Below are 27,683 nucleotides of genomic sequence, written 5' to 3'. Positions count from 1 at the left end.
GCACAAGGGCTTCCAGCTCCTCCTGTTTGTTGCCCATGCTATGTGCATTGGTGTACATGCACTTGAGATGGGATATCCATTTCACCCCCAACGTTGCCATGCCACCCTTCGGCTCCTCACTAGCGGGCCTGTTTATATCCCCTTCCCCCTTCAAACCTAGTTTAAAGCCCTCTCAATGAGTCCCACCAACTCATGGGTGAGAATCCTTTTCCCCTTTGGAGACAGCTGATCTCCATCAGCTGCCAGCAGGCCCAGTGCCATGTAAACCTCCCCATGATCGAAAAACTCAAAATTCCACCGATGGCACCAGCCTCTGAGCCACCTGTTAATCAGGTAAGTTTTCCTGTTCCTTTCAGCACTCTTAACTGCCACTGACGGGATTGAGGAAAACACTACCTGTGCTCCTGATCCTGCAACCAATTGCCCCAGTGCCCTGTAGTCCCTCTTCATTGCTTTAGGACTTCTCTCTGTAATCTCATCACTGCCAACCTGTACAACCAGCAACGGGTAGTAATCGGAGGGCCTTACGAGATCGGGGAGTTTCCTAGTAATGTCCCTAACCTGGGCCCCAGGGAGGCAGCAGACTTCCCTGTGGGATGGGTCCAGGAGGCAGATTGGGCCCTCAGTTCCCTGCAGGAGGGAATCACCCACCACAATTACCCTCCTTGTTTTCTTAACGGGGCAGTCGTAATCTCTGGGGTTGACTGACTGGTCCTCGGCAACCCCCTGGCTGGACCTTCGTCTTCTCCTCCCTCCCTGCTTGCCTGGCCCTCAACTTCCAGGGCCCCATATCTGTTATGTGAGGGCAGCTGGGAAGGTGAGGGAGGCCGGGAGGGCATTCGTCTGCCTCCCCGGCCAGGGACCGGTTTCCATTCTCCCCGTCTCTTGGATCCCCTCCTTCTGCTTGCCGGCAAGAGGGTAGGCGATCCTCCGCTCCTTGTGGGGCCTCCGCCTGCTGCCCAGGGATGGTAGGGTGCGGCTCCACCAGTCTATTGCCCTCTCGCACTCCCTGATACTCCTTATCCTTTCCACCTCCTCCTTCAGCTCTGCCACCAGGCCGAGGAGATCATCTACCTGGTCACAGGGAAGACATTTGCTGCCCTCCGGTACAAGCGACAGGTTCAGGCACTCCCTGCAGCCGGCGACCTGGATGGCTGCATGTTTGTGCGGGAGCTCCGTCTGGGTCGCCGCATTCCTTCTGGCGGCGGCTTTCAGGCGAGTGGTAACCATAGCTGCCAGGTATTCTCCTGGGAGGATAATGACCACTGCCTGAGTTTCCCTTTGGAACTAGGAGGGGGGGCACTTGGCCTTCCCCCGCACGAACTGCCGCGCAAACTGACGCACCACACCCTCCTGACACGCCACGCCCTGTTTGCCCATCCTGGTCGCCATGCTCCTGGTCACTCACGCTCCCTGGGGGCTGCTCTTATAGGTGGGGGGTTTGGCCACCATCACTCCTGGCCCCACCCACGCTGAGTCAGAGCTGCCCCACGTCAGCAGCTCACCCTTTCCTGCTCTTTCCCTCTCTAGGCGGGGGGCTAGGCTGCCCGCTCTCTCCCTGCGCTTTTTGCCGCCTTAGCAAGGGTGCTCCGGCACAAGCATCCACTCCAGAGCCCTTTGCCTCGGTGACTGGTAAGGCTGACAGGCCTGTAGGTCCCTGGGGCCTCGTCCTTGCCCTTCTTGAAGATAGGAGTGTATTTGCTTTCCTCCACTCTTGAGTCACCTCTCCCAGCCACCATGATCCATCAAAGATTATCAAAAGCAGTCTTGCAATGACATCTGCCAGCTCCCTCAGCACTCGTGGGTGCATCCCATCAGGGCCCACGGACTTATGTATGTACAGTTTGCTTAAATGTTCCCTGACTTGCTCCTCTTCCACCAAGGGTACATCTTCCTTGCTCCAGCCTTTCCCCCTGCTCTCTGAGACCTGGGATTTCTGAAGGCCAGTCATGCTAGTAAAGCCTGAGGCAAAGATGGCATCCAGTACCTCACCTTTTTCGAAGTCCTGTGTAACCAGGTTCCCCACCTTGTTGAGCAATGGGCCCACATTATCCCTAGTCTTCCTTTTGTCACTTATGTATTTACAAAAGCCCTTCTTGTTGTCTTTGACATCCCTGGCCAGATTCAATACCATTTGGGCTATAGCTTTCCCAGCTTCATCTCTGGATGCTTGGACAATGTCTCTGCATTCCTCCTAGGTTACCCATGCTTACTTCCACCGTCTGTATGCTTCCACTTCATGTTTCAGTATGGCCAGGAGCTTCTTTTTCCTCCACACGGGCCTCCTGCCATTTTTGTCTAACTTCCTATTCATTGGGATGGAACACTCTTGAACTTCATGGAGATGATCTCTGAATATTAACCAGGTTTTCTGGGCCCCTCTTCCCTCCAGGGCCACACACACTTTCCCTTCACCAGCAGGATTGAGGAGAAAACCAGCTGGGCCCCCATACCCTTTGCTGCCCTCCAGAGCTGTGTAGTCACTGTTGATACTGTCCGGGTTTCCCCTTCAACTTGGCAATGAAGGTGGAAAGAAAGGGGGGAAAAAAAAGTAATTTTCATATTCACCATAGCTCTGGAGAAAAGCTGGTATCTTCTCTCAGCTATAGTTGATACCATTAGGTGTTCAAAGGTGACCTGAAGTAGTGTGTATTAAAGGTTCTGCTAGAGACCATGAATGTGAATGATTTTCTTTCTAAATTATTTTTATTCTTTTGAATCATAGAATCATAGAGTGCTTTGGGTTGGAAGGGACCTTTAGAGAACATCTAGCCCAACCCCCCTGCAGTGAGCAGGGACAGCTTTAACCAGATCAGGTTGCTCAGAGCCACATCCAACCTGACCTTGAATGTTGCCAGGGATGGGGCCTCCACTACCTCTCTGGGCAACCTGTTCCAGTGCTTCACCACCCTCATTGTAAACAATTTCTTTCTTACGTCTGGTCTAAATTTATCCTCCTTTAGTTTAAATCCATTATTCCTTGTCCTGTCACAACAGGCCTTGCTACAAAGATCGTCCCCATCCTTCCTATAGGCCCCCTTTAAGTACTGAAAGGCCGCAATAAGGTCTCCTCGCAGCCTGCTCTTCTCCAGGCTGAACAACCCCAACTCTCTCAGCCTGGCCTCATAGGAGAGGTGCTCCAGCCCTCGGATCACTTTTGTGGCCCTCCTCTGGACCTGCTGTAGCAGGTCCATGTCCTTCATGTGCTGAGGGCTCCAGAGCTGGATGCAGTACTCCAGGTGAGGTCTCACCAGAGCAGAGTAGAGGGGCAGAATCACCTCTCTTGACCTGCTGACCACACTTCTTTTGATGCAGCCCAGGATACTGTTGGCTTTCTGGGCTGCAAGCACATATTGTTGGCTCATGTCCAGCTTTTCATCCACCAGTACCCCAAGTTCTTCTCCGCAGGGCTCCTCTCAATCCCTTCATCTCCCAGCCTGTATTGATATTGGGGTTGCCCCATCCCAGGTGCAGGACCTTGCACTTGGCCTTGTTGAACCTCATGAGGTTCACACAGGCCCACGTCTCCAGCTTGTCCAGGTCCCTTTGGATGACATCTCGTCCTTCTGGCATGTCAACCACACCACTCAGCTTGGTGTTGTCTGCAAACTTGCTGAGGGTGCGCTCAATGCCACTGTCTATGTCACTGATGATGATGTTAAACACTACTGGTCCCAGTATGGACCCCTGAGGGACTCCACTTGTCACTGGTCTCCATGTGGACATCGAGCCATTGACCACTACCCTCTGGACGTGACCATCCAGCCAATTCCTTGTCCACTGAACAGTCTACCAATCAAATCCACATCTCCCCAATTCAGAGAGAAGGATGTTGTGGGGGACTGTGTCGAACGCTTTACAGAAATCCAAGTAGATGACATCCATTGCTTTTCCCTTGTCCACTGATGCAGTCACTCCTTCATAGAAAGCCACTAGGTTGGTCAGGCAGGACTTGCCCTTGGTGAAGCCGTGCTCGCTGTCTCAAATCACCTCCCTGTCCTCCATGTGCTTGAGCATATCTTCTAGGAGGATCTGCTCCATGATCTTCCCAGGCACAGAGGTGAGGCTGACAGGTTGGTAGTTCCCAGGGTCCTCCTTTCTTCCCTTTTTAAAAATGGGCACAACATTCCCCTTTTTCCAGTCACCAGGGATTTCACCTGACTGCCATGACTTTTCAAATATCACGGAGAGTGGCTTGGCAACTACATCAGCCAATTCCCTCAGGACTCTGGGATGCATCTCATCAGGTCCCATAGACTTGTGTACATTGAGGTTCCTCAGGTGGTCTCAAACCTGATCTTCCCTTACAGTGGGAGGGGCTTTACCCCCCTGGTCCCCATCTTGTGATCCATTGACTTGGGAGGGGTGAGGAGAGAGGTTGCTGGTGAAGACTGAGGCAAAGAAGTTGTTGAGTACCTCAGCCTTCTCCTCATCTGTTGATACTAGGTTGCCATTCTTGTTTATCAGGGAGGTCACACTTTCTTTAACCTTTCTTTTCTGGTTGACATACCTTTTCTAAAATTTAGGGTCCTGACTTTACTCCTCGCTTTTCTCATGTCCCTCAGGAGTGTGAACTCCACCAACGTGTGATCACTGCAGCCCAGGCTGCCTCCAGTCTTGACGTCACCAATGAGCTCACTTGCACTGGAGTTTCCAAACTGTTCTTCCATTCCAAGGACATTGGAAAAGCCAACATTGAGTAATTCTCTGAGTGGTGTCAAAATAAGTGCAGTGTCATATTACAATGTGACACGCTGTATCCTTCCTTCCCTATGTCCCTAGAAGTCCATGCAGAGAAAGATGGGCAGTAGTCCTGCCTTGGGCAGGCCCATGTGGCTAGAGCATGTGCATGTAGACAGTGAATGTGAGGCCCCACTGAAATCAATGTATCCTCCTGAGGATCTTCAGTTTCAGAAAATGGGACTTCAGTACTGAGCCCTGAAGGAATGGCTCTATGTTTGAATAGGCAGGGCAATGCTCTTTATTATTTAAAAAGCTAGAGGAAATCTCACCAGTGATAAAATGCATTAAAATTATTAACAAATACAGACATATTGTTGTCACTTGCATGTTCAAATCTTGCATAGTTTATCCAATCTTACAAAAAAAAAAAAAAATACAGAGACAGAGCATAAAATTCCCCTAGATGCTGATCTTAGGGGGATGTAAAAATGTGCTTAATTAAGCACTATGAGTGCATTAAAATGAAGTATATGTTTAAGACTTTGCATTACGACATCCTGGGGCAGAGGACCATTCTCCCTCAAATGATCCAGAGATGTTAGAGGGAATGTGGAAAAAAATGAACTGTGCATTTTCCCCTTACTTTGTAATCACATTTGTGCATTGGTTTTTGTTGGAATTAGATACTGTATGAAATAACAGAGGAGACGGTAAATTGACAATAAAAATGTATGTCTCTAAAACTGATGGAGTAAAAAGGGTATGATATCACTGGCAAGTCAGTCTTATTGCATACAAGCAGACAGAATGCAAACATTACAAAGACAAGAAACTTTCTACTACCAGGAAGTGCTGTCTGGCTGCCTCTCCTCTTAACGCTATTGATTATGCTCCCCAAAGGTCATAAATTACTGGAAGAGTTATTTTTAAGAATATTTGCTGAGCCTGACCTGTCAAGAGAGGTTAATCTAATGACTTTCCTAGCTCCAGTCTGCAGTAGGCTAAAGGTGGATTTCTTCTTGACTGCTTGTAAATGTTCCTGTGTCTTCCAGGTTCATCCCAGCTTGTTATTAAAAAATATGAGTCAGATGACAAAGTGGATAAACTCTTTTGCACCGAGGCCAGAACAAGGAGACTGAGCATACCTTTCTGCAAAGAGAGAGTGGCTTTCTCACACTAGGAAAACTGTGTATTTTTTGCATGGGGCAGTTCTCTACCAAAAAAAAAACCCAAAACCCCACAAAAAAAAAAAAAAAAACCACCCCAAAATTGAAATAACAACAAAGGGCTCAAATGTTTGCTTTCACCCAGAGGTCTATTTTTTAACAAATATCTTTGGGGCAAAAGCTTTACTGAGGAAAAAAGGGGGAAAAAAAATCCTCCTACAGTCATAATGGAGTGATTTGGTATGCTTTTTTCCCCTGCTCTTTTTAATTTTTTGACATTTCAAATATACATAAATGGTAGGAAATGGAACCATATTGTTTCATTATCTAAACTCTTCCACAAAGAAGAAAAAAAAAGAAGAAAAAAATTGAGAGAGAAGGGATTTTTTTTCTTGGCTATTTTGGTACAAACAGGTGATACTCCCCTAACTCTAATGGCTTTAACTGATATTTATACTTTTATAATTATGACAGCACTTAGTACTTCACAAAGAAAAGGGGAGATTTATAAAGGAGGGAGAGGGGACAAAGTGAGTCTTTCATAGAAGGAATTAGCAGTGATGTGGAGTAATGCTAGATTTAGATGCAGTGTTTACTCTAGAGACACAAAGAAGGAAAATAGCCTAGCAAACTACCTTGCCACACTAGCCTCCTCTGTGTCCAGACCTGCTGTCACATCAGAAAGGTCCTGTAGACATGGCCATAACCATAGCAAAGGCACAGCTTTGGTGAGTGCTAGACACAGCATAGGAATCCTTAAACATATTTGTCTGGCCCAGTTCTGTAAGAATCACAGACATCAGTAAACGGTGTGCTGGAATTCACAAAATAGAAAAGTACAACTTTAAAGGCTGCATGAGTGCTGCTCAGTTCTATTTGCACTTTGATTTTTTTTCTTTCGTACTTGGAGGCAGCTCAGATTAATTTTACTGCAGTTGAAAATCATGCAAATATAGTTTAGAAACAGGCATTTAATTCTTTATTGCTCTTGCACACAACACAAATAGCACCTCTAGTACTAACACAGCTAAGTGTTTTTAGTGTTATTCCACTATACAGTACATCACAATGTTAATTTTCCACATTACTTTATTTCTTCTCTAGCCCATATTTTACAACGCAGAAAACAAACTGCTTGTAATTACACTGCATGCCAGGACAAATTAAGTAAACACGCATTTTTAATGCTTTTGGCTGTTAGGGTGAGAAACAAAGGGCTCTGGTTAAGGTCAATATTAGAGTTATGCAATTGCTCTGGGATACAAAAGACAAATGCCAGTGATTGAACATTGGTGAAATGGAAACTGTCCATTCTGTGCAGTGTTTCTGAATTCCTGAAAATAATATGCTGTGCTGAGATGAGGTCAGTTCTCTATTTTCATTTTCTTGCAGGATAACACTAATACCAATAATAAATAATAATAATAAACTAATGGGAAAATCTATTGTGTCATTAGTGAAGCAATAAATCAGCAAAAAGTAAATGAGAGAATGGCTATTGAAGATCAGCCTTGTGTTGTATTTGCTAATACTACCGTCTCAGTACTACTGGGTGATGCTGATAAAGGTTAACAGCAACTATAGGGGAAACCTAATTTTGTTCTCGCTGATATTGGTGTAAATCTGACTTCGGTGGAATTATACCTCTCTAACTAGAGAGCAGAAAGTGACCTGATGATTATATTGTTTGGTCATGGACAATGAGGAGTTTTACGTGTTTTTGCCTTTAATGGTATGGATTAGGCCAGAGGCACAACATTCAGAGGCAGATGAAACCCCATGGGAAAGGGTACTCAGACCCATCATCTTTACTCAGCCAGCCACAGCTGCTGGCTTAAGTGTATCTCTACTTTAGTGTTAAATTCATCCTTCTCCCAGAACAAGGAACATATTTCTTAGACCTTTCCTTTGCTAGCAAAGATGCTAAGTACAAGAAGATCTAGGGTAAAGAAACAAACAAAAAAAATCCACACATTTTTCACAGGCGGAAGATCATGGCAAGAAGTAATACTGAGAGAGAGAATAGACAATTCCCTAGAGTGTGACACCAGCCCATGTCATGATGGATGCATGTTCAGAACATGGAAAGGAAAAAAGTCTCAAGCCAAATTTCAAGAAAGAAGTCAAGGATAAATCTGTAAGAAATGGAGAGGAGGAAGTAAGAAAACCAAGAATTTCTCTGGCTGTAATCTCTGATCTGACTGATGTAGCTAAATGGGATGTTGAGGGCCAGCCACAGTCTTTCAATGTGGGTAGACATTTGTGACTGCTCAGGCTATCATTTACATTCCCAGCTCTTCGTAGGTGAAAACATTTTCCTTCCTTGTAATACCACTACAGCTGAAGTCTCTTCTTTCCATCAGAACAAGGACTGCTTGTTACCTGATTACAAGCAGCCTGTGCAGGAGTGATGAGGGAAGAGTCAGGCCTTTGCTTTCACCTGGCCTTACTTAGAATCATAGAATCATAGAATTGTTTAGGTTGGAAAAGACCTTTAAGATCATCCAGTCCAACCATTAACCTAACATTACCAAGTCCACCACTAAACCAGTTAAGGGTAGAGTAGCAATTTCATGTTTCCTGGCTTGGTGGCTGGATTATTTATAATGAAAGTAAAAACTAGGAATCATTAAGATTGGAAAGGACCTCCAAGATCATCAGTCCAACTATCAACCCAACACCACCATACCCACTAAACCATGTCCCAGAGTGCCACATCTACCTGGTTTTTGAGTACTTCCAGGGATGGTGACTCCACCACCTCTCTCAGCAGCCTGTTCCAATGCTTGACTACCCTTTCCGTAAAGAAATTTTTCCTAATATCCAATCTAAACCTCCCCTGACGCAGCTTGAGCCCATTTCCTCTCATCCTATTGCTAACTACTTGGGAGAAGAGACCAACACCCACTTCGCTACAACCTCCTTTCAAGTAGTTGTAGAGAGCAATAAGGTCTCCCCTCAGCCTCCTCTTCTCCAGGCTAAACAACCCCAGTTCCCTCAGATGCTCCTCATAAGACCTGTGCTCCAGACCCTTCACCAGCTTCATTGCCCTTCTCTGAACATGCTCCAGCACCTCAATGTCTTTCTTGTAGTGAGGGGCCCAAAACTGGACACAGTATTCCGGGTGCGGCCTCACCAGCACTGAGTAGAGGGGGACAATCACCTCCCTGCTCCTGCTGGCCACACTATTCCTGACACAAGCCAGGATGCTGTTGGCCTTCTTGGCCACCTGGGCACACTGCTGGCTCATGTTCAGCCGGCTGTCAGCCAGCACCCCCAGGTCCTTTTCAGCCAGGCAGCTTCCCAGCCACTCTTCCCCAAGCCTGTAGTGTTACATGGGGTTGTTGTGACCCAAGTGCAGGACCCGGCACTTGGCCTTGTTGAACCTCATACAGTTGGCCTCGGCCCATCGATCCAGCCTGTCCAGATCCCTCTGCAGGGCCATCCTACCCTCCAGCAGATCGACACTCCCACCCAACTTGGTGTCATCTGCAAACTTACTGAGGGTGCACTCAATCCCCTCATCCAGATCATTGATAAGGATATTAAACAAGACTGGCTCCAATATTGATCCCTGGGGAACACCGCTCATGACCGGCCACCAACTGGACTTAACTCCATTCACTAGGGAAGTCTGCTGCCTCCCTGGGGCCCAGGTTAGGGACATTACTAGGAAACTCCCCGATCTCGTAAGGCCCTCCGATTACTACCCGTTGCTGGTTGTACAGGTTGGCAGTGATGAGATTACAGAGAGAAGTCCTAAAGCAATGAAGAGGGACTTCAGGGCACTGGGGCAATTGGTTGCAGGATCAGGAGCACAGGTAGTGTTTTCCTCAATCCCGTCAGTGGCAGTTAAGAGTGCTGAAAGGAACAGGAAAACTCACCTGATTAACAGGTGGCTCAGAGGCTGGTGCCATCGGTGGAATTTTGAGTTTTTCGATCATGGGGAGGTTTACATGGCACTGGGCCTGCTGGCAGCTGATGGAGATCAGCTGTCTCCAAAGGGGAAAAGGATTCTCACCCATGAGTTGGTGGGACTCATTGAGAGGGCTTTAAACTAGGTTTGAAGGGGGAAGGGGATATAAACAGGCCCGCTAGTGAGGAGCCGAAGGGTGGCATGGCAACGTTGGGGGTGAAATGGATATCCCATCTCAAGTGCATGTACACCAATGCACATAGCATGGGCAACAAACAGGAGGAGCTGGAAGCCCTTGTGCAGCAAGATAGCTATGACGTAGTCACCATCACAGAAACGTGGTGGGACGACTCTCATGACTGGAGTGCTGCACTGGATGGCTATAAGCTCTTCAGAAGGGATAAGCAGGGAAGGAGAGGCGGTGGGGTGGCTCTGTATGTTAGGGAGTGTTTTGACTGTATAGAGCTCAACAGTGGTGATGATAAGGTCGAGTGCTTATGGATAAGGATGTGGAGGAAGGCCCGCAAGGTGGATGTCCTGTTGGGAGTCTGCTATAGACCACCCAACCAGGATGTAGAGATAGATGAAGTGTTCTACAAGCAGCTGGTAGAAGTCTCGCAATTGCCAGCCCTTGTTCTTGTGGGGGACTTCAACTTGCCAGACATCTGCTGGGAATAGAACACAGCAGAGAGGCAACAGTCTTGGAAGTTCCTAGAGTGTGTGGAGAATAACTTTCTGACGCAGTTGGTAAGCGAGCCTACCAGGGGAGGTGCCTCGCTTGACCTGCTGTTTGCAAACAGAGAAGGACTCATGGGAGATGTCATGGTTGGAGGCTGTCTTGGGCTTAGTGACCACAATATGAAAGAGTTCTTGATTTTTGGTGACATAAAGAGGAGGGGCAGCAAAACTGTTACCATGGACTTCCAGAGGGCAGACTTTGGCCTGTTCAGGATGCTGGCTGGAAAAGTCCCTTGGGAGGCAGTCCTGAAAGGCAAAGGGGTCCAGGAAGGCTGGGCCTTCTTCAAGAAGGAAGTCTTAAGGGCGCAGGAGCGGGCTGTCCCCATGTGTAATAATACCACCCGGTGGGAAGACAACCGGCCTGGCTGAACAGGGAGCTTTTGCGGGGACTCAGGGAAAAAAGGAGAGTCTACCGCCTTTGGAAGAAGGGGCAGGCAACTCAGGAAGAGTACAGGAATCTTGTTAGGTCCTGCAGGGAGGAAATTAGAAAAGCAAAAGCCCAGCAAGAAGTTAATCTGGCCAATGCTGTAAAAGATAATAAAAAAATGCTTTTATAAGTACATCAGCAATAAAAGGAGAGCCAAGGAGGATCTCCATCCCTTGCTGGATGTGGCGGGGAACATTGTCACTGAGGACAAGGAAAAGGCTGAGGTACTTAATGCCTTCTTTGCCTCTGTGTTTAATAGCCAGACCAGTCATCCCCAGGGTACTCAGGCCCATGAGCTAGAGGATAGGGATGGGGACCAGAATGGAGCCCTCATAGTCCAGGAGGAAGCAGTTAACGATGTGCTATGCCACCTGGATGCTCACAAGTCTATGGGGCCAGATGGGATCCACCCGAGAGTACTGAGAGAGCTGGCACAGGAGCTTGCCAAGCCGCTTTGCATCATCTATCAGCAGTCCTGGTTAAACAGGGGAGGTCCCTGATGACTGGAAGCTTGCCAATATGATGCGCATCTAGAAGAAGAGCCAGAAGGAGGACCCGGGGAACTACAGGCCTGTCAGCCTGACCTCGGTGCCGGGAAAGATTATGGAGAGGTTCATACTGAGTGAACTCAACAGGCAAGTGCAGATCAACCAGGGGATCAGGCCCAGCCAGCATGGCTTCATGAAAGGCAGGTCCTGCTTGACCAACCTGATCTCCTTTTATGACCTGGTGACCCACCTGGTGGATGAAGGAAAGGCTGTGGACGTCGTTTAGCCTTTGACACAGTCTCGCATAACATTCTCCTTGGGAAGCTGGCAGCTCATGGCTTGGATGGGCATACTCTTCACTGGGTAAAAAACTGGCTGGGTAGCCAAGCCCAGAGAGTAGTGGTGAATGGAGTTAAGTCCAGTTGGTGGCCGGTCATGAGCGGTGTTCCCCAGGGCTCTGTTTTGGGGCCAGCCTTGTTTAATATCCTTATCAATGATCTGGATGAGGGGATTGAGTGCACCCTCAGTAAGTTTGCAGATGACACCAAGTTGGGTGGGAGTGTCGATCTGCTGGAGGGTAGGATGGCCCTGCAGAGGGATCTGGACAGGCTGGATCGATGGGCCGAGGCCAACTGTATGAGGTTCAACAAGGCCAAGTGCCGGGTCCTGCACTTGGGTCACAACAACCCCATGTAACACTACAGGCTTGGGGAAGAGTGGCTGGGAAGCTGCCTGGCTGAAAAGGACCTGGGGGTGCTGGCTGACAGCCGGCTGAACATGAGCCAGCAGTGTGCCCAGGTGGCCAAGAAGGCCAACAGCATCCTGGCTTGTGTCAGGAATAGTGTGGCCAGCAGGAGCAGGGAGGTGATTGTCCCCCTCTACTCAGTGCTGGTGAGGCCGCACCCGGAATACTGTGTCCAGTTTTGGGCCCCTCACTACAAGAAAGACATTGAGGTGCTGGAGCATGTTCAGAGAAGGGCAATGAAGCTGGTGAAGGGTCTGGAGCACAGGTCTTATGAGGAGCATCTGAGGGAACTGGGGTTGTTTAGCCTGGAGAAGAGGAGGCTGAGGGGAGACCTTATTGCTCTCTACAACTACTTGAAAGGAGGTTGTAGCGAAGTGGGTGTTGGTCTCTTCTCCCAAGTAGTTAGCAATAGGATGAGAGGAAATGGGCTCAAGCTGCGTCAGGGGAGGTTTAGATTGGATATTAGGAAAAATTTCTTTACGGAAAGGGTAGTCAAGCATTGGAACAGGCTGCTGAGAGAGGTGGTGGAGTCACCATCCCTGGAAGAGTTCAAAAAACGGGTAGACGTAGCACTTCAGGACATGGTTTAGTGTAGTCTACCCTTGACTGGTTTAGTGTGGACTTGGTAATGTTAGTTTAATGGTTGGACTGGATGATCTTAAAGGTCTTTTCCAACCTAAACGATTCTATGATTCTATGATGCCTGGGAAGGTGATGGAACAGCTAATCCTGGAAACCATTTCCAGGCACATTAAAGACAAGAAAATCATCAGGAGTAGTCAGCATGGTTTTACCAAGAGGAAGTCATGCTTGACCAACTTGATAAACTTCTATGACTGGCCTGGTAGATGAGGTGAGAGCAGTAGATAGTATATGCCTGGGCTTCAGTAAGATCTTTGACATTGACTCCCATAAGATACTCATAAAGAAGCTGTTGATGAAGGGGGCTGGATGAGCAGACAGTGAGGTGGACTGAAAACTGGCTGAATGGCTGGGCCTGGAGTGTAATGATCAGTGGCACAAAGTCTAGTTGGAGGACAGTAGCTAGTGGTGTACCCCAAGGGTGTATACTGGCTCCAGCCCTGTTTAATGTCTTCATTAATGATCTGGATGATGGGACAGAGTGTACCCTCAGCAAGTTTGCAGATGACAGAAAACTGGGAGGAGAGGCTGATAGGTCAGAGGGTTGTGCTGCCATCCAGAGGGACCTTGACAGGCTGGAGAAAGTGGGCTGACAGGAACCTCATGAAGTTCAAAAAGAAGTGCAGAATCCTGCACCTGCAAGGAGCAACCCTGTGCATGAATACATGCTGGGGTCCACCCAGCTGGAAAGCAGCTCAGCAGAAAAGGATCTGGTGGTCCTAGTGGGGAACAAATTTACCACTAGCCAGCAATGTGCCCTTGCTGCAAAGAAGGCTAGTGGTCTGGACGACACTAGGCTGAGCAAGCTGGGATTGTTTAGCCTAGAGAAGGGAAGGCTCGGGGAGAATCTCATTAATGTATATAAATACCTGAAGGGAGGGTGCAAAAAGGATGGACCCAGGCTCTTTTCAGTGGTGTCCAGCGACAGGACCAGAGGCAATGAGCACAAACTGAAACACAGGAGGTTCTGTCTGAACATCAGGAAAACCTTTTTTACTGCAAGGGTGGCTGAGCAATGGCACAGGTTCCCCAGAGACATTGTGGAGTCTCCGTCCTTGGAGATATTCAAAAGCCATCTGGACATGATCAGCGGCAACTTGCTCTAGGTGGCCCTGTTTGAGCAGGGGGGCTGAACAAGATGATCTCCAGAGGTCCCTTCCAACTTCAACCATTCTGTCATTCTGTGATTCTGTGAACATGCAGCTTTTGGAAGCTTAATCATGAGTAGAAAGAGTAAACACACAGACATGCTCCAGATCTCCTTTCTCTATACTTTGTGGCACAAAATCTCTGGTACTTTCCATGGAACACAGGAGTTTTCCTCTGTAAGCAGTGACTTTAGCAGCATTACCACCAAAATTAATTCCTGACTAGGCTTCACCATACTGCTACCTGGTATTTTCTGGACAAGTGTGCCCATATGCTCTTTATAGTCAGACTGATGATTCTGAAAAGCACCAGATCTATTCCACATGCATTAGACAGATAGTCATTAAATCTACGGCACAGTTGGTCTGCATATGCACAGAGGATGTCATCAGGTTTTCAAGATCTAGACTGTAGCTCAGTCAGAGGAATAGGTCTGTCTAGATGCCAGGAAATCCTGAAAAGATGCAACAAACCTATCAGATTTCCACTCATAAAATTTCTGAGGTGGAAAAAGAATGACATGTTTTGAGAAACCATTTGCCCTTAATCAGTGAATCTTTTTTTTTAAAAGTTCAACATAAATGATATGGCAGTATTTTCAATATATTGCCACTGGTTTATGATGAGACATAGAATCTTGTAAATACTGTAATGACTAACAGGGATCAACAAAACAAACTTAAAAAAATATATAATTTTTAATTACGATCTCTGAGCTCTCCAAGAGCTTGTCTCCCTAATTACCACCGTTATACACTGCATTAATGGTCAGCAAGGCTGAAGATCAATACCCCAGAAATCTGCAGCACACAACACAGCTTAAGATGCTCAGAAATAAATACATATGTTTCAAGACTGAAATGGAACATTATAATCATCTACTTTGGCTGCCTGAATAATAACGAATAAAACACTTCACCCCTTAATTCCTGTATCACACTACTGAAGAACAGTTAATCCATGACTGAAATTTCCCTGCCTTGAGTAGAATACAAAATGAATCTGCTCACTTTGAAGAAACAATGAGAAAAAGAATAAATTAAAAACTATTTAAAAAAGCCAGAAGTTTTACTTACTACATTATGGTAAAAAAATAAAATAAAATAAAATAAAAAAATTACCCTCAGATTGCTTTTGGTTTTGTAGTTGCATTTAAAGGAGTAAAACCAAATAATTTAGCTAATAATTTAACTTGCCATCTGTGGCCCATGTGACTTCTGGGAAGTCTTAAAAACTCAACTTATACCAAGGATGTAATAGTTTCTGTCAGTTACTACTGCAGTGTACTTATAAGGACTGGAAGAACCCATAAGCAACTAGAAGAAGAAGTAAACAAACAGGCACAGAAATGCTACCCTGCTCCTTATATAATGATGTAGGGTGCAATTACATTTTATTATCCTTTGGGAGGGATTATAGAAATCAGTTGTGACTTCCGAGTTAGTCATATCGTCATCTTAAACATATGGCAACAACAACAACAAAACAAATCAGTGGCATTTACTGTCTTCTGTAGCCCAAATAACAACATTCTCTCCCCCTTTGAATATACTATAGGGTCAATATTTCAGTTGTACTCCAATGTAATGTATTTCCACACGTGAAATTCCTGTTGCAATACCAAATCCTAAAAAAACATTGACTCAGCAGGGCTGAAGCAAATAACATTAAAGTTTGTTTTGCAAGTCTCTACACTATGGACATTTTTTTTCCCCTATTTTTGACACAAGATTCATCAGATCTTTAGGTCTCACTTGAAAAAAATTCTCATCTTTTACAGCCTGTAGTCAACAAAAGGTTATCATCTTTATCTGACCCTGTGCATCATGTATTCATATACTTACACAATGTTTGTCAGATACAACACTGACCAATGTGATAAAGGACATCCTCTCTCTTTCAAGTCAAGCTGATTTCTTAGCCCAGCAAGTAACAGTTGTGGTTTAGAAAGTTGAGAAAACAAGAATATATTCCACGTCTCTGTCTCTTATAATCACCCTTTCTCTTCCACATCTTTGTGCATATGTAGATGAATATATGAATTGTAAGTTCTTTTCCCATGCTTATATTTTCTCATGTTGAAATAGCAGCAGATCTTAGAAAATTAGAATGCAATTAAATTGATTTTTTTTTAATGACCACTTTGGCATCTCTAGCAACCAAGGTATTACTAACTTCTGAGGAAAAACTCTGCATGACTCCTTCCATCAAGGAGATATACTCTTACTCTCATTCAGCACTGTATTTCCTGTGTTCATTGACAGTACTTTTCAATGCATATTTTCAAAGAGAAGATTTTGTCTATGCAGTGCAAATGTATGATTCTGAAATTTAGTGCTGGTAAGTGGTACTGACTGCTGTTGAAACCAAACTTTTCCGTATTAAGCCAAATTGTATCTTTTTCCCTTAATGTGTTTTTGCACAAATGATGAAAAAGCTTGTCTCTGCAAGACCTGGCACGTCTCATGTCTCTCCACTGACTGATTGACAGGGAGGTTCCACACCATCCCTGCTGATGAACTGCTTCAGTAGTTGCTGGTGTTTTCTTTCCTGCCCAAAGAAATTCAAAACAGACAGATTAGAATTTGCCGGACTGCAGTGTTTGCATTTACAAGAGGACATACCACAGTCTGATGAAAACCTACACAGCTGGAGATAAATGACTGCAGGTGGGCAGTGTGTGATATTAGGCTAGAAGAGGTAAATCTAGGCAATGCAATTAACTTGGGACAGCTTTTTCCCCCAATTTTTTTTTTTCTATCTAGATTCTAGCTCTAGATAGAATATTGTATTTTGAAAAGAGGCAGCAGTTATTGATACTTTTAACTCTGTTTTTTCAGGATACTTCTCCCTTTGCAGCATGTTCTTGAATGCATGGGAAAATCCTTTCAGTCTGTATTGAAATCAAACAGTTATTTGTGCAAAGATGGACAATATTGAAATAATTTGATGTTAATGTCTTAATTTGAAAATAACCGGGAGGCACTTAATAGACTTACTTTTCTTGTAAGCATTTGATTCATAGCTGCTAAAAAAGTTTCATTGCATATGAAACTTGGGGCATCTGCTTTGTCATGTCAGAATGACAATTGGGTAGGATGCCAGTATGACATGGAATAACATGAAAAAATCCATCCAGCTGCATGGAAATTGTTTAAGTGTTTCTCTTGTGTACGTAACAGTATCCATTGGAAAGAGAAAAAAATCTGTGCAGACCATGAAACAGATGTTATCTAATTCCCCTTCTCCTATGAATGCCCATAGGTGCAAAACGCCTGTGGCTCTTCAGATTCTACAAGCATTTGTATGGCAGCATTTTCAAAAGGAGAAAAAACTCTGCAATGACCAGCTGGAGCTTCTATAGTTCTCCACTGAGAGCAAGTGGAAAATAGGGGCAGATTTTGTAGCTTTTCCTTTCTCCTTACAAGTGTATATGTTATTTTACAATACTCCTTTTGTAGGGACAGTAGTCTCTTCCATTCCATGTGCTCATAAAATAACAATTCTTTTCATTCCATAAATCAGTCTTGAAGCATTTTCAAGTGCTTTATCAATATAAGGATAGTTTCTGTGCATGAGAGCTTTATTAACTAAGGTTGAAGAAATAAGGCAAACAGTAAGCTGGAAATGCCTGGATTCCTTAAGAAGAATGGCTTCAAAGCTTTGAAGACTGATTGAACACCTGAGACAACTTGAATTTGTTTCATTCCATTTGAGTAGATACCGAGTGCTGTATAGAAACATGCTTTTGCAATGTAGCCAAGTTTTTGCAGTGTGGAAGAGACAATTCATGACATGTATAAATCCGTTTGTTCACTAATGAGAGTTGCATGTGCAAGTTGAGAGAACAGGATGGATAATGTGTCAGTTAATGCCTGTTGACAAATTAAGGTCATGTTTGCTTTGCATGAGCATTAAGCAACTTATGACAATTGTGTTGGAACAAAGATTTGTCTTGGTCACTGCACATAAACTTTGCTTTAATCAAGCAATTCTGGGACAGGCCTACTGTCTGTTTGGTTGCCACTTTACACTCAGGATGTAGCTAGTTTTCAGAGAGTCTTTTTTGTTTGCCTAATGAAGATCTTTGGTATATTTTACACTTAAAAGTGCTAGACACAATGTTAAGTAGTTCTTTTTCACTTGCTTTGTCATTTTGCCAAAACTATTTACAAGGGAATGGATATACAATAGCACATATAGCATGTGCAAATGACCAGAAAATGGACTTGCAGTTGCGCTCTTAGCTCCTGCTTTTCAAAATACTCACATCAATCACTTCACAACTTACAGACAAGTCAGGAGTGTCTTTGAAACAAAACCAAAATCTCAAATCTTTCAAGTCATCAACAGCATGGAGGTACCCTGCAGCCTATGATATTTACATGCTTAAGAGTATTAGATATGTGAAGAGATTCATCCCCCAACCACCTTATGAAACACAGAAGAGGTATCATCTAAATTTTATAGGCAGGAAATTGAGACAGTTGTGGTCTAAATTACTTGCTTAGGACCATATTGGAATCTATGGCAAAACAAGATGCTGAACACTGTTCTGTCACAGCCTTCCTGTCTCAGGGATTGCTCTTCCACTTCTTGTCTTGATGATGCTTTTTGTTAGCTTTGCATGCCTAAATTAACTAAGAAAAAGCTTGGAGACCAGGACCTCTGGTATGCTTCTTCAGAAAATATTTGACAGGCATGGTGAGCTGCTGTTCTTTTCATACAGCTTCAGTGGTTTCTCTGCTGTTTGACAGCAGCTGACAGAGCCAACGCACAGTGCTAGTCTTAACTCAGGTTTAAATTAGGAAAAAAGAAAAGTTTTTTCTTGTATATTCCATCCAGAATTATAGGACAATCCAATTGTAATGTGCTGATTTTTCCCAGAAGTGTATCATAGAACTTACTCACAGCCACTTTTTTCTATCTTTGTATAGAATCCATGTAGACATAGCACAGACTGATAGATTTGTGCCAAGCATCAACATTTTGTAGACCAAATTGGTTGCTCCTTGGCAAACCTACTATTTCTGATATGTTTGAAAACCAACTTTTTAAGCAGCTCTTCCTCTGTTTGCTCAGTTCATTCCAAACCACCAGCTATTTTGCACAACATAGCTCTTCCAAAGCTACTTGATCAGACAGGTTCCTTTGTTACACATATGTAGTTCTCTTTATGTTATCTGGATTTATATTACAAATCCTGAAGTGAATGTCCCTGGATATTTTCCCTGTAACAAAGTAAATTATAATTGTATGTGAGTACATTATAATTGTATGTGACTTATTTCAATGGTGAGGTGGAGTACTACAGGTAAAAATTACGATATATTTTCAGAGTCTGCCATTAATCTGAAATGGTAGGCGTGGAAAAAAAAAAAAGCCAAACAAACCTGGAAGACACTAGGTTCAGCCATTCCGTAATTCCTTCAACTTCAGTGGCATATTCTACTATTACCCATGGACTAAAGATATTCCCCTTGGCAAGAATCCTTCTGAATTAGGATGCATACTTGTTAAACGCTGACTCTGAATACTGTGCGCACATCAAAAGCTTTCTGAACACTGAAATCCCTCATTTATTTTTCTTCTTTCTGTTATGGGATGCACCTATTTCTTTAAAATGAAATAGGCTAGCCACACAAGAACCAATTGGACCTTACAGAACCCCAGCAGGGAAATATGCTTTGTAACATACAAAAGGATACTTTCATTTTAGCAAAAATATGAAACCACTTGTAATTGGAATAATTTTCCTTCATAATACACTAATAAAAATATTACAGGCTCTCTTTCATCTTTTACAGTGCCTTTTTAGATGTTCCAGGATTACTTTTGTTCATAGTCAATGTTTAATAAACTGCTTCTCTATTGAACTGATTTTCCCTTCTATTGCTGAACTGTAAAAATTGCTCATTTAGAAAAGAAAAATCCACCATTTTGCTATAAACTATTTTAGATTCACCATATTTGACAGGTAACATGAATTTAAATTGAGAATTACAGGCTGCCCAGGGAAGTGTTTGAGTCACCATCTCTGGAGGTATTTAAAAGATGTGTAGATGTGATACTTAGGGACATGGTTTAGTGGTGGACTTGGCAGTGTTAGGTTAACAGTTGGACTCAATGATCTTAAAGGTCTTTTCCAACCTAAATGATTCTATGATTCTATGATTCCTGAAACTGATGGTATTATGGGACTGTAAACATTAATATTACCATTTTGCAGAGATTTCCAGCCCAAAGTGATGTGCTAGAAATAAGAAAATAAGTTTTCTGTAGAAGTACTACAGAATATGTATAGTAAAAGTGAAGTTTTAAATTATTTGTAAAGTTGCAGAGGACAAGAACTGATGAGTATACTATTATTTTATAGTGATCACCCCTCATTTCATAGAACATGGAAGAAGATAAGGTCATGATTCAAAGTATTTACAACTCCACAAATGTCACCAGTATGTTGTAGGAATACTGCTAAGTTTATATCTCAATATTTTGTTCAGTAAAATACAAAAGCATTTCAAAACATCTATATTGATCTCTGCCACTGAAATGCAGTTGCTTCTAGGTTTAACTGGAAAAAGTAGCTGCTAAGTGCTGCACAAAGATAGGGTGGACAGGAATATTACAGTATCAATTTTATAGAGAATTTTGGTCAAATTTTATCTAAAATTTGGCCAAAACAGAACAGTGGGCTAAGATTTCTTCTTGTGTTTGGTGTATGTGATGCATGTATCACAGCTAGCTGTGTATACACCCCTACATGAACTGGTGTAATGCTATGCTGCTGCAAAGCAGGTTTGTTTTTTTTTTAACTGTATACATGGCTTGGATGGACTTCAATTTTACATTTCAAGATATTTAGCACCTATGGATGTGCACTATCTCTTCTGGGTGCAGTCCTTACTTGTGGAAAGACATAAAAATCATCCATATTTTGTCCAAAGAAAACTATTTCTTGGACTAACTGTATTTCAAAATGCTTCCTCTCCAGGTGATTTGCCAGGGTTAATCCACAGAATCCATGTGTACTCAAGTTCTTGCTTGCCCCAGGACTTTTGAAATAGCAGGAGTCTGATCCTCTGATTAGCTGCTTGTTGTAACATGGTATCAACTCCTAAATTTATTGCACAGATGACAGAGAGCTGTTGAGATGTATCCTAAAAATACATGGAAAATGCTGCAAAAGTAGCCATAGTGTAGTGTTCTCAAATTGTGGGTTTGCTGAAGAGGGAATATAAATACCTGCAAAACAGTTTGGAGTAAATTCTCCTGGCAAGAGCTCAGGTTTACATTTCAAGTTCACTCCAGAGAGATGACTTTTTCTTATTCATGCCATGGATGATAACTTCACAATGGAGCTACAAGTTGTTTATGCTCCTGTGCCTTTCTTCTTGGACTTCTTAGATTCCTGCAGCTGAAAGGATGAACTGGTGTCTCTGTGTGTATCTCATAAATAACTCCAGATGTAGCCAGCAAATCTGAATATCCGATATTTTTCTTCTGTACTTCAGTCATCAGTAGATATAAACAATGTTTAAACAACGTATAACTCATTTGATGGTTCAGGTTGAACATAAGCATTGTGAATGTCATTATTCCAGGCCTCAAAGAAGTGAAGTTTTATGACATTTCTAGGAGATGGATCAGCATAGAACTAGAACAGCAGACAAATCCTATACCTGTCTGTAGCAACAAAGTGATATGAAGAGGTATAGTCAAGTAGAAGGCATTTCTATCATTTCTATCATAAAATGCAAAGAAGAAAATACAATTTTGCTACAGAACAGCAGAGTTTATGAGCTACTCCACACATAGACAGTTTGTGTTCACTTCTGAGCATAAAGACACACACCTGAGGGATGTAAGTGGAGATACACATCTGAAAGAGGTGTGTAAATTCAACATGATATGTCTGCAGCACAACCAAAAAACATAAAATGGTGCAAGAACAGCCACAATGGAACTATTAAAATTAAAATGTACAAAATGGAGTAAGAGTGGTTTAACCTTTGAATGTCTAAAAATAAAGACACATAACATGCATTACTGATAATTTATTTGAAGTATATTCTATCATTATTGAAGCCAGTGGAGAGAATGCTTAAGAAGGAAAAAATGATATTGAAAAAAAAATGTTTAATTTAATGATTACTGACTTATTATACCATAAACCTAACACTTAATGTTTAAGGTTGTCTATGTTCCAGTGGATTAAAAAAAAAAAAATCTGAGAACATTAAATATTAGAAAGAATATATGTAACTTAAATTAGGAACAGATATTTTCTTCAGGAAAACCCTTTAAAACAGAGTTTCCCAAACTTTGTTGGGTAGCAAACCCCTCCTAGCTTTCAAATATCTTTTGTGTTACTATGCTCTCCTGATCAAACTTTTAACTGGTAACACAATAAAGGTAACCTCAGTGACATAAAATTTAATATAGTTCTGAAGCGCAGCTGTGGATCACTTAGCATGTAAATCACTTAGCATGGCTTTGCAATCATAATTTTACATTCAAAAACTGTTTTTTATTTTCTACTGCATTCCTCAAGTTCTTTCTAGTAGAATACCCCACTGTTCATTTGTAGATGCCTTCATCTTCACTTTACAGAAAATCACATTGTCTATGTATAAGCAATTCTGAAAATTTTGGACTACAGAGTTTAAATAGTACTATGGGAAGATGTCTGTCCAATTACATTAGGACCAAGACTTTACTAAAACCAGATGCAAAATCCAGCAACTATGCAAAAACTAAATATCCAAACAGCATTCAGAATTGAATTAAATGTGCTGTTATTTTCTCAAATATTCTACAGAAAAAAAAAAAAGTAAGTAAACAAGCTGAAAATCATGTTGAAAGGAAAACCATATGTATTGACCTCAGGGTCTCACTGAGCAAAACTGATTTTTGAAGAAAAAAGTGGGTGCATTAGAATTTTCTCCACTGCAAAATACTGCATTAAGCCAGGGGAGATGTTACATTTGCAACCAAAAGTGGAGGGAGCATATAGCTGATATTTCAACATCCCAAGCAAAATTTCCCTCTAAACATTTGAAACTATCAGAAGTGAAAAGGCAGATGAAAAGAAAACCCACAATCAGTAGCATTGGAAAGCTGATATTAAAAAAACACTCTAGAGTTCCTTGAAAAGACCCATAGATCCTACAACATATAAGGAAATAATCTTAGTAGAGCCCTTTGCACTGTTGGCTGTATAGGTCCTTGAGGATCCTGCTTCACTGTGTGACTCAGCTAAAAATGAACATCAGTACTCCTTTCTCTGTGCCATGATCACATTTAGAGGAATTTTCAGTGTCAAGAGTTGAAAATAATTGTTTTCTGTTCTTGATCAATGACTACAATACAAATGAAAGGGTAAATACTGTAAATTAAGAGCTATGACAGTTACTGAAGTATAAGAGATCAAATGAAAGAAGTAATATCAAATGTAACTCAGTAAGAAAAACCAAAATGCATCCTGTGAATGTAAACAGATATGATCGATCAATCATTTATGGTGCCGCTTGGTCTTCCTGAGGTTGTGGTTCTAGCAAGGTCAACAACTAGATCCAAGGGCCTTGATTATGACTCCTAGGTATCCCTTTTCATTGCAATACATCTGATGTGGATTGTAAAACATCTTATTCTAACCATGTGTTTGATTTAGATATGGGTAGGTCTATATATGGAAGGTGGTCCCCACCACTTTGTTCTTTTATGGGATTCTCTACTGGGCACTGGGATGAGTAAAATACATCTAGATTTTACTCACTCAGCACCTTACTGTTGGAAATCCTGTTTACACTATTTAATTTTGTAACCCTATTTTTATCCCACTGCACATCTCAAAGATTCTGCTTTGGATGAAAAGTGAATATACCTTTCCTTACTGAAGCAAAACTGTCATAGATTGTTTTCGGCTGGAGTTTTGCTGAAAGGAAGATGAATATAACTCATATGAATATAGCTTGAAGAACTGTGAAGAGCACTGTGCAATATGTCAGCTTTGAATAACTTGTTACCAGTTTCTTTAAACTTGTCTAACTATATGATAGGGTACACCTGTGGAAACCAGAATGGAATATTTACATTGAAGTGTTTTTAGAAGTAGCTTCCTATTTCTCTTTCATGAAGTTTACTTTATTTTTCTTTTTGGTATGCAACAACATTAATAAAATTAAACTTTTTAGAGACTGTATTTTGAATGTGGAATTGAAAACAAAACTGAGGATAAACTTGAATACACTAAATCAGTGCACTAAATGTGTAAGCTGCATGCACTCTTTTAGTAAAATGTGTTTTTTAGAATTTGGCTAAGTAAAAATCTCCAAACATTAAAGGAAGAATAAAGCTTAGAAAAATCAAAAACTCTTCATTCTTTTCCAGCTTTAGTTCCAAGTTTCTCATTAAGATAAGCTTAATTTGAGAAACTGTAGGCTGTCATAGTCACAAAACCATCTTCCTCAATAAGAAAGAAAAGGCCTTTAAAACAAAATTAAATTGCCAGGGGAAAAAAAAAAAAAAAAAAAAGGAGAGGATTTTCAAGTAATGGAATTTTTTTTTCCTGAAAAAACCCTCCACTTCCTGGTATTTTATTTAAGAATGACCTTCTGGTCACAAGAAAGAACCCAGGGTAAATGATTAAAATTGTCATATAAAATGTCATGAGAAAATGTCCATAACTCATATCCAACTCTGCTAATCTGTTTTCTATCAAAAGGAGGCAAGCAATCAAGTTGAGGAGTTAATCACATATTTCTGGTTGTCTAGACACATGAAAGTGATCTCCGAGATGTTGTCCCGAGGACCATGGACAGTTCCATGGCTGGAGTGGCCCTGGGAGTGCGCGCAGTCCTGGAGGGTGCAGAGCCCCGGCCCTACAGAGCAGGAGACAGATCCCTGCGGGGACACAGCTCTCATCTTTGTCCTTCTAGTTATAAATCCATATCCACAAACTAATATTCATGTGTCTTTACTATATAGTGTACATTTTCTATTCAATAGTTAACCAAAAATTTCTGGCTTGTATTTCCTTTTGTCAGATTATACTTTATTTTTCAATTATTAATTATCTACTCTCTCTCTACGTAAAAAAACCTCAACAACAAACTGCCACAACTTTGTGATATCTTGGTATGTATAGTGTTGCTTTTCTTTTCAATTCTTTGACATCTTCCTATTCCTATGTTCTTCTTTTGATAGTTACTGGATGCTAGGTTCTCTCACCGGTCCTGATAATCCTCCCGACTACTGTGTTCCTTGCCTACCCATCAGCAGGCTGAAAACACTTCATATACAATGCTCACAGAAATTCATACACTCAATTCAACTTCTTTGTTGGCTATAAATATAAATTAACCCCAGCTGATTCTCCCAACACATATACTTGCTTCACCCAACCTCTCACTGCATTGCCTCTACCACTTTGAAATATCCTATAAATTATTATTTTAATTTTGTAAATTGAAATACAGCTATTACTGTTACCACACATTCTCTGCCCCAACAAGGGAGATAATAGGCATCAAGTTGACTTACTTATTGGGAGGAAGTGGTGAAAAAAACCTGAATGCATTTCAAAGCACAGTGTTTCAAGAAATGAGGAAAAATTGTGTTGGATGTGGAATTATATTTCTAGACAGTTTCAGCTGTCCTAAACAAGATACTAAAAAAACCTGAACCTAAACCAAAACCAGTTAATGGGGCTCATCTCAAGGTCTACTGCATGGTCTGATTGTGCATTGAAGGCAGAGTATCAGGGGTAAGGGGACAAGTGAGAGACAAATGCAGAACTAAACCATATTAAAAGAAGGACAAGGGAATATTTAGTTTCCCAGAGTTGTTAACACAGCTTGCTGAAACTCTGTAGAGGTTATAATCTTTTTACAGCCAGCCAGCTCATCACAAAGGGCTGGACAGAGAGTAAAACCCTGTACACCAGGTACAGGGGGTATATGCCTATATCCTATACAGTTGGACACATATTAATAAGAAAAGTGGGTTCTCCTCCACCAGCTCATGTTAGAATGTAGTTTGTATGGCAGTTCAAGTTCTGAATTCTTCCACACTAAGGAAGACAGGGTGAGAGTAAAGTAGATATGACTACAGCCATCAGTATTATCAAATTCAGCCGAGTACTTAAACACACGCTTAAAAAGCAGCATATGTGCCCTGTGGAGTCAGGACCTACACAGGATTATGCATTTTTGTATTTACATATTCATGTAGTTTGAAATACAATGTTAATCTAAAAAAGTGCAAGTAGCAGAGGATTTAACTGTGTTCCACAGATGTTGACGGGTGTGTTGCCCTGCTAGTAGTGGCAAACAGGAGCATGACAAACTACAATAAGGGCCATGTTTTAGATCATGTTGAGAAGGTCTTTGAAGATAAAAACAGTGAACACAACCAACCTTCTTTTCTTGTAACAGATACGTACACTTTTATTTTGAAAATAAACTGTAAAGTAAGTAAGCAAGCTATTTTTAATAGGACATATTTTGTGGCAGACTTATTTCTTTTGCCATATGGGAAAGGTTTACTTTGCAATTTAATTTTTCATTTTTTTTTTTTCCCAGGAATTAAATTAAATTTGATTTACTGTGTGACTACATCAATTCAACATTTTTTTGGCTATAAATAACCAATATTTCATAGAGACATTTATTGAAAATACTGCAGATATTTTTTAAAGGTATGTTAAAATGCATGCTCACAGAGCAAGTAAATATCAAATAATAAAATCAAGCTTTTGTATGCTGTGATTAATTATTCCTGACAAAAATTAATGAGATTTTTTACCTCTTCAACTGTCTACTGAGTTTTCCATCAGAATCACATGTATCATAAACTGTTTTTTAACAAACTTTAAAAGAAGTTTTTTAACAAACTTTAAAGTGAGAAGTGTCATAAACACAAACATATTACCAAAGCTATCTTGTGGCTGGAGATACAGTTAGTCCTTTCCTATCTGACACACAGGAAGTACTTCATCAATTTAGAGAGGGAGAGGAGAGGTTACAGAAGTTTGGTTTTCTCCATATCAAATGTAACTGGTGGTGAGAAATTGAAATCAGATCAGAAGAAGCTCTTACAGAAAATGGGTTAACATTGTTTTAAGCTTTCACTACTACTTTTTGCTGGGAAAACTAAGCTCAGCCACCCTACATGCCAGATGGGTTCTCCAAAGCACAAGGGAGAGACAAACGCAGGGATGTGACATTCATTTTGTAACGAGAGAGAAATAATTAGGACTGAAGGCTAAATTTTCAGTCTTAGGGAACCACCATTTTTCTTTCACTCTGGAAAATGGGTAGGATGCTGAAAATGGCCATGGATTTTAGATCAGTGATCTATTTCCTCTGACGTGCATCTGTATGTAGAGGTAGGGATAAAAGCACTCTTCTGTAAATTCAAGTCAAACTGTCTGAAGCTAGGCACCTCTGAATACTGTCTGAAATCAACAAAGCTGTTCAAGTTCACAATTAACCATACAGTTGGTGAAGGTAGCAGTGCATGTCAGGCCACTGGAAGAGAGATGGAGAACAGAGTCAGATCCAGGAAAGGTCACTTCATGGACTGTTCTAAACGTCTACAGCCCTTACTTAACATGTATATTGATAAAAAGAATTGGCAGAAGGGTTCAACTAAAGAAACAGATGTTTCTACCTCCAGACCACTGTCTGCTGGATCCTCACTTAAAAACTGATGTCTGGTTACCTTT

This window comes from Pelecanus crispus, chromosome 2 (genome assembly GCF_030463565.1).
Source record: "Pelecanus crispus isolate bPelCri1 chromosome 2, bPelCri1.pri, whole genome shotgun sequence".
In the NCBI taxonomy this organism is placed as follows: domain Eukaryota; kingdom Metazoa; phylum Chordata; class Aves; order Pelecaniformes; family Pelecanidae; genus Pelecanus; species Pelecanus crispus.
The sequence above is the reverse complement of the archived record's forward strand: the minus strand, read 5'-3'. Positions refer to the sequence as shown.